We start from the raw sequence: 7,275 nt of genomic DNA on the forward strand, positions 1-7,275 counted from the left end.
CCATGAAGTTTCATCTAAGATCTAAAGACAGAAGATGAGATGAAAGGACAAAGGGCCAGGGGCCAGGAAGGAAGTGGTTGTCAGGATGGTACCACAGGACCTAATCCTCAGTCATCTTCGTTGGACATTGGTGACACTCACCCTGCTGAGATTTCCTGTCCTGTCTCACATGAGAGAAAGGGCAGCATCAAGAAAGATGACAAGATTTTGACTGGAGCAACTTATTGAATTGTAATTCCATTTAGTGCATTTTAAAAATCTAGGGGGGATGTGGTTTAGAAGGGGTAAATCAGCATTGCTCTTTGGAAATGATAAGTGTAAGATGTCTATTATGTATCCAAGGCAGATACCAAGCAGACTTTTGAGTATGGCATTCTAGAGCTCAGAAGAGAGATGTTCCATTAAAATGTACATTTTGGAGCCACCAAAAGCATATAATTGATCTTTAAAGTCATGGGACTGGATTAGGTCATCAAACTCTTAAGTTCCAAAGAGTGAATGTGGACAGCACAGAGAAGCAATTCAACGACTGAGCCTTAAGGACTTTCTGTTAATAAATCAGGGAAAGTAGAAGATTCCAGACAAGAAAGCTTAAAACAAAGTGGCTAGTGAGGTGGGAGGCAAACAAGAATCGTTTTATGTACCAGAAGGCAAAGGAAGAAGAATTTCAAAGGGAGTGACTGATTAACTTTGTCAAATATAAATGAGAAACTGGGAGAGATGAAGACAGAGCTGATCTTCAGATTGGGTCACATGGAGGCTGTTGATATCTGATAGGAGTGATGAGAATGGGTTCCAGAAAAGCTAAGAGAGGAACTGGAGGAGTGAGTACAGAGAAGCCTTTTGGAAAGTTTTTCATAAAGAAGAACTCATAATTTGGGGAAGTGGCTGGAAGTTTATGTCAAGTCATGCAAACTTTTTATTTTCTGACTGTACCGTGCAGCATGCAGGATCTTAATTCCCAGACCAGGGAATAAACCCGTGTTCCCTGCAGTGGAAACACGGAGAGTCCGACCACGGGACCACCAGGGAATTTCTCAGTTTTTTCGGATAATGGCAGGTATTACAGCATGTTGGTATGCTAGTGTTACTGCAGGAGGGCATGGCAACCCACTCCAGTATTCTTGCCTGGAGAATCCCCATGGACAGAGGAGACTGGCAGGCTGCAGTCCATGGGGTCGCAAGGAGTCCGACAGGACTGAAGCGGCTGAGCACGCACGCACACTCATGAAAATAGTGCGGTACATAGGGAATGATGATCAGAGAGGCTTGTACATCAGGGACAGTAAGGCTATGCTAATGATTGTCACTTGAGGCAGTCAGCGGCAGCCCTCATTACAGCCTTCACGGAGAAGGTGCCATTACCTGTGATAGTAAAACGTGGGAGTGGCGGGGAGCAGCAGTGGTCTCGAGGCGCCCTGCAGCCTGCCTGAGAGCCTGCCGTGGGCAAAGGCAAAGTTTAACATTATACAAAGCACAAAACTTTGTACAAAGTAACATTATACACCAAAGTGCAATAGGGTAATATATTTTGTACTGTTTAGCCATGGTGTTTTTCACCCTGGTCATGCTCTTTTATCCCATTATTCTTTCCAACCAGACTTCGAGGCACCTCTTATTACCACCGAAGAACAGGGAAGGCGACAGGCGAAAAGCAAGTTTTGAAAGCTAACACTTTTGAGTTGAAAGAGTCTGACCTTTTGAATTATTTGAAGTTTTCGTGTAAAGCTAAGAAAAAGGGTATACTTTCAAGAGATAAATCCCTGAGAAAGTGGAAAGGTCTGAGAACTACAGGGCAGTGAAGGAGTTGCCTTAAGAGTAGCGCTATTTCTTCCACTGAAACGGAGTGGAAGGGGGGCTGGTCAGAATGTGGGCACTAGAGCCGGAAACCTGGTAGATTTGATTTGAGAAAAAGAGGAAATACCGGGCTGGTAGTCTTCTATGAAATACAATACATTCATCAGCTGAGAAGTTTAAATGAGATGAAACTATCTAGAATCGACAGATTAGGTAAAAATCACTTTGTGGAACTTCTATTTGAAACCAAATTTGACTATAAAAAATAAAATTGCATTTCTTATGCAACAGGGTCTTGTGGGCTAAAATGCTACCTACTATAGAAGAAGCCTGTCTATAATAAACACAAATCACCGCAGAACCGGATCATCTTGAGGGGACAGATGGGAGAGAACTGGCAGACTCCGAAGTCAACCCCAATTTCAGATAAACTGCTGGGCGGTGATGCAACTGAGTGTGAGCAGACTGCTGAATGCTTTGCATTTTCTGGGTAGATGCAGGAGAGCCTATATCAGGAAGAAAACAGATGTCAACAGAGCCTTCTAAACTGCCACAGAAATCCAATTCTCTGAATCCCTGGAGAACACTAGGAAGGAGTGAAAATTTTAGTTAGAGCCCATTCTTTAGGCTCTGAATTTTTTTTCAAAGCTGTGTACAAAAACCTAGCAAGTCACCTTGCAGAGCGGTCATCAAGTAGCAGCCTGGGGTATGTGCTAGGCCACAGACTGTACTTTGGAAGATGGGTTTAGACTCTATGGTAAAATCAGAGTCAACCACTTATTCCTGTAGAGAGATTATTTCAGATAGCTGTTAAACATGACATCTGAAGAAAGCATTTTTCTCTTTCTTTGCCTTTGTGAAAATAGCATTTTGTTCTTAGCCAAGACCCTTACAAAGAGGCTATGGCTAAAACAACAGGGACCATGCAGGCTTAGGTGGACTCAACACGTCAGAGGGAGGCCCCTGACTCTGTGCAGCCGAAGTTTAGCCTGCATTTTCTCAGGCTGTTGATGCCAAAAGACTAGGCCATCACCATGAGGGGGAGTAGACATGGCTAGGGCTTTGTTTGTTGTCGGTAAACTCTAAGAGCCATAAAGTTTGATCTGTTGGGTGGGAGCAAGACTATTCCAATTCATGCCTTCTGTCCTGGCATGATTGTTAATAGTGTGCCCTTTCAAAGGTGTCAGAAGCTTAGACAAAGGATACAAGGCACCCAGTCTATAAGCAAAGCCAACTCTTCACCTTTTATGCAAGAGATCTTTCACCAGAGCTTATTCTATGTGTGTGTATATATATTTGGCTATACCATGGCCTCCCTGATAGCTCAGTTGGTAAAGAATCTGCCGGCATTGCAGGAGACCTTGGTTCAATCCCTGGGTTGGGAAGATCCCCTGGAGAAGGGATAGGCTACCCACTCCAGCATTCTTGGGCTTCCTTTGTGGCTCAGCTGGTTAAGAATCTGCCTGCAATGCAGGAGACCTGGGTTCAATCCCTGGGTTGGGAAGATCCCCTGGAGAAGGAAAAGGCTACCCACTCCAGTATTCAGGCCTGGAGAATTCCATGGACTATATAGGCCATGGGGTCGCAAAGAGTCGGACAAGACTGAGCAACTTTCATATCTTCATTGCAGCTTGTGGAATCTTTTTTGTGGCATGCAAACTCTTAGTTGCAGCATGTGGAATCTAGTTCCCTGACCAGGGGTCGAACCTGTGCCCCCTGCATTGGGAGCGGGCAGTGTTAGCCACTGGACTATCAAGGAGGTCCCCAGAGCTTATTTTTGAAGAAGAGCTTCAACCTGTATTATGGCCAATGTCCCCAGAGAAGAGCAAGAAAGGATGGCAGAAGTTTAGGCCAGCACTTGAAAGAGGAAAAGTCCTTTAAAATGACTGGCAACGCTAGTCAAGGGTGTTGCCTGTGATACTCACTTACTTAGGCTTAACCTTGGAGATAGGGGAGGAAATGTCACCCAGAGAAGCACAGGCTGCATTGCGTGATGAGGAAGTTACTGTCCTTGTGAAATAGGTTCTCTATAGGAAATTGGTCCTCGCTCTTTTGGAGATTGCCGACAAGAACGATCATACCTCCAGAAAAAGTCAGGTTTTTCCCAGAACACAAAGACTTATACAGACAAGATATATTTTGCAATATAAATCATTGATTCCTTGTTTTTGGTCCTTAGCCTTCTAGAATCACATTATTAAATTACTTTGCTAGTCAGCTAAGCCTCCGGGGAGGAGCTGTGCCCACAGAGAAAAGGAGGGGGAGGATATTGGGGTGGCAGACTGGGGAGGGGCAGTGGATTTTCAGATACAGAAGTCAGAACATTTGGGCATAGGGACCCAAGGACATTAACAACGGGTCTGAAGGAAAGCCTGATGAAATAAGAGCCAGCCCTCCAGCTCAGATCTCAGAAGGTCCATAGGAAGTAAAGATTACCTGGGCTGGGGAAAAGGATGGGAGAAGAGAAAGAAGAAAGATGAGCAGGAAACCAGAGAGCTTGGGAGCTTCTGAGTCCCTGCTAAGGCCCAGAGTCCTCCACCGCCTTCCTTTCCTGAGCCGAGTTCTGAGATGGAACATAGGACAGCAATCTTTGACTATATAGTTGGAGGGACCTGAGCGATGAAGAGTCAGTGCCTTGATTCTTCGATGGAGAGGAGGCAGAAGCTTTGTTGAGTTCTCTTCTTACCTTCCAGCATCCCTGAGCATTAAATAAAAGTGGCCCTTTGCATTATTTAACACCTGTCTGATACAGAACCTTCCTGAGCTAAATGTGCTGAAAAGAGGTGCAAAAATAGCTAAGTGTGAAGGGAAACCAGAAAAGCCTGTAGACAGGATGAGGCAGTAACCTGAGCAGAAACTTTAAAGGAATAAGACTTCTCAGCAAGGATGCCAGGAGGCAAGCATAGACGGTGAAAACCAAGGACAAGATGCATGCCCACCCCCCTTGTCCGCTATGACCCGTCACCACTTGGGATCAACATCAAGGATGAGGGCACAGGTAATAACAATAGTAGCAAGCTATCACTATTATAGTTTGCTATTATATTAATAGCTAGTTTTACTATAGGGCTTTCTATAGGCCAAGCACTATTTGATGTAGTTTACCTATATTAACACATCTGCATGAAGTAGGTAGCCATTCCCTTCCCCAGGGGATCTTCCCAACCCAGGAATTGAACCCAGGTCTCCCGCATTGCAGGCAGATTCTTTACCAACTGAGCTACCAGGGAGGCCCCAGCTTACATATATTAACATATTTAATTCTCACAACAACCCTATGATGTAAGTGCTGCTATAAAACCTGTTTTACAGACACACAGAGTTTGTGTGGAAACAGACACACAGAGTTTAAGAATAAAAATCCTGAATTAACTTAGATTAAGTAGAAATTATTGACATCAGTTTCATGATCTCTTCTAGTCTATGATCAAAGAAAATATTTAAGTATATATATATATTCATGTACATTTATGTGCGTATAAATATATTATAACTAAATTTTCACACAAAGAGTTTTAAAAATATTTTTATTGATTTATTTGGTGGTGTCAGGCCTTTGTTTCTGTGTGTGGAATCTTCTCGTTATAGCAGGTAAGTTCTTAGTTGTGACATGCAGGATCTAGTTTCCCAATCAGAGGTTGAACCCAGGACCCCTGCCTTGGGAGTTCAGAGTCTTAGCCACTGGACCACCAGAGACTTCCCCACACAAAGATTTAAACTCACTAAATGGATGCCGAATGTGAACTTTTAATGAGATAATGTGTATCACAGATAATTGAGCAACAAAGTAAAAGCATATTTAGCACAAAAACACAGAAAACCTCAGAGTGACTGAAGCAATCCTGAAGGACAGGAAAAACTCCACAGTATAAACCGAGTCTTTCCACTTCTCCTCATTATCCCATTTATCACCTACGTCCTGACTTCATGTTTCTCTTTTCATGGGCCTCTGTCATTCCAGTGCTGCTCTAACAACACCTTAAATTCTTTTTATGACATCCAGGCTTAGACCAAGTTCCTTGTGTTCTCTGTTCATCCTGACTTTAACATTACTGGATCCCAGAGGAAGAGGAAAGATGGAGGCTCCCATGCCACTAAATATAGGTCCTGTCTCCCTGCCTTGACAAATACATCTTCACAATGACTCCCTGCCCTGACAAATATACCTTCAAGATCCAAAGACATACGTGACTGTGTGAGTTCCTAAGGATGAAAATTAGCAAAATAATGAAGACAAAAGAATTTTTGTTACTGTACGTCTGATTGCACTGTTAGTGAGCTATCTCAATGGATGGATGACTAATAATGAAAAGCAAAATGTATAAATTATACAATTATTCAAAATGAATTTTCTTATCTTCATTTAAGCAAAATAATTGTATTGCAGTTAACAAGATTTTTCACTTATTTTGTGTTCTATTGGTAGCAGTTATTCTAGATGATTAAAAGACAGCATGTACTTATATTCAAAGTGTACAAAGACGGAATATAGTTTTTTTAAAGTAAAGCAAAATTAGATAAAACCAAGGTTTTACTGTATAGCACGGGGAAGTATATTCAATAGTCTATGAAAAATTACCATGGAAAATAATATGAAAAAGAATTTACATGTGTAACTGAATCACTTTGCTGTACAGCAGAAATTCAGACAACATGATAAATTGACTATACTTCAATAAAATTTAAAAAAAAATTTTTTTAAGATGCCACCATGTTTCTGTAGATTCCAGTAGTTCTAACACCCTAATTTCATAGAACTCTATTGGATTGCAAATATATCCATGGCAAAAAAAAAAAAAAAACAAGGAAATTAAAAGCAATGCAAAAAAATAAAATTAAAAGTATTTTCTATGTTTTCAAAGAGCTTTCCTTCTGAAACATCCAATATAACCTATTAAAATTATAAAGCAAATAAAATTTAAAATTAATATTAAATTTCTTAAAATTAATGAATACTAGTATCATTTGGACTTCCCACGTGGTGCTAGTGGTAAAGAACTTGCCTGCCAATGCAGGAGATAAAAGAGATGCAGGTTCTATCCCTGGATTGGGAAGATCCCCTGGAGAAGGAAATGGCAACCCACTCCAATATTCTTGCCTGGAGAATCCCATGGGCAGCTGATGGGCTATAGTCCATAGGGTTGCACAGAGTCAGACACAACTGAAGTGACTTAACATGCATGCATGCAATGTTATTTAATTATTAAAATTTACATAATTCTCATGATATATGTTAATACATTTAAAGCCACTCATAATTCTAGCATTCAGTTGTTATCTAGTTGAACTGGTATCGCAATTTCCATGACATCTAAAAGTAATATAAATCACTTAATACTCTAAAATGTTCCTCTGCCATCGTGCACAACAGTTGTGAATGCTATAATTGATGATTAATACTGGAAACTCAAATTGAGACATGAAAAGAAGAATCAAAATGTCTGCTATTATGGAAAATTGTAATTCAGGACTCCACTG

The 7,275-nt window shown here is 41.3% G+C and overlaps 1 long non-coding RNA gene across 2 annotated transcripts in view; it reads left to right on the forward strand.

The window, feature by feature from the left end:
* LOC128053121 (uncharacterized) overlaps positions 1-6,345 on the forward strand; it is a 33,200-nt gene extending 26,855 nt beyond the window's left edge. Inside the window, exon 4 of one of the 2 annotated variants that reach the window (XR_008199905.1) lies at positions 5,801-6,345. This is a non-coding gene — a long non-coding RNA (uncharacterized LOC128053121). Of the gene's footprint in view, positions 1-2,088; positions 2,344-5,800 lie in introns of those variants that run through there. The other variant, XR_008199906.1, reaches the window with a different exon arrangement.
* The last annotated feature ends 930 nt before the right edge of the window (positions 6,346-7,275 follow it).

Source organism: Budorcas taxicolor, chromosome 9 (assembly GCF_023091745.1).
Source record: "Budorcas taxicolor isolate Tak-1 chromosome 9, Takin1.1, whole genome shotgun sequence".
NCBI classification, from domain to species: Eukaryota; Metazoa; Chordata; class Mammalia; order Artiodactyla; family Bovidae; genus Budorcas; species Budorcas taxicolor.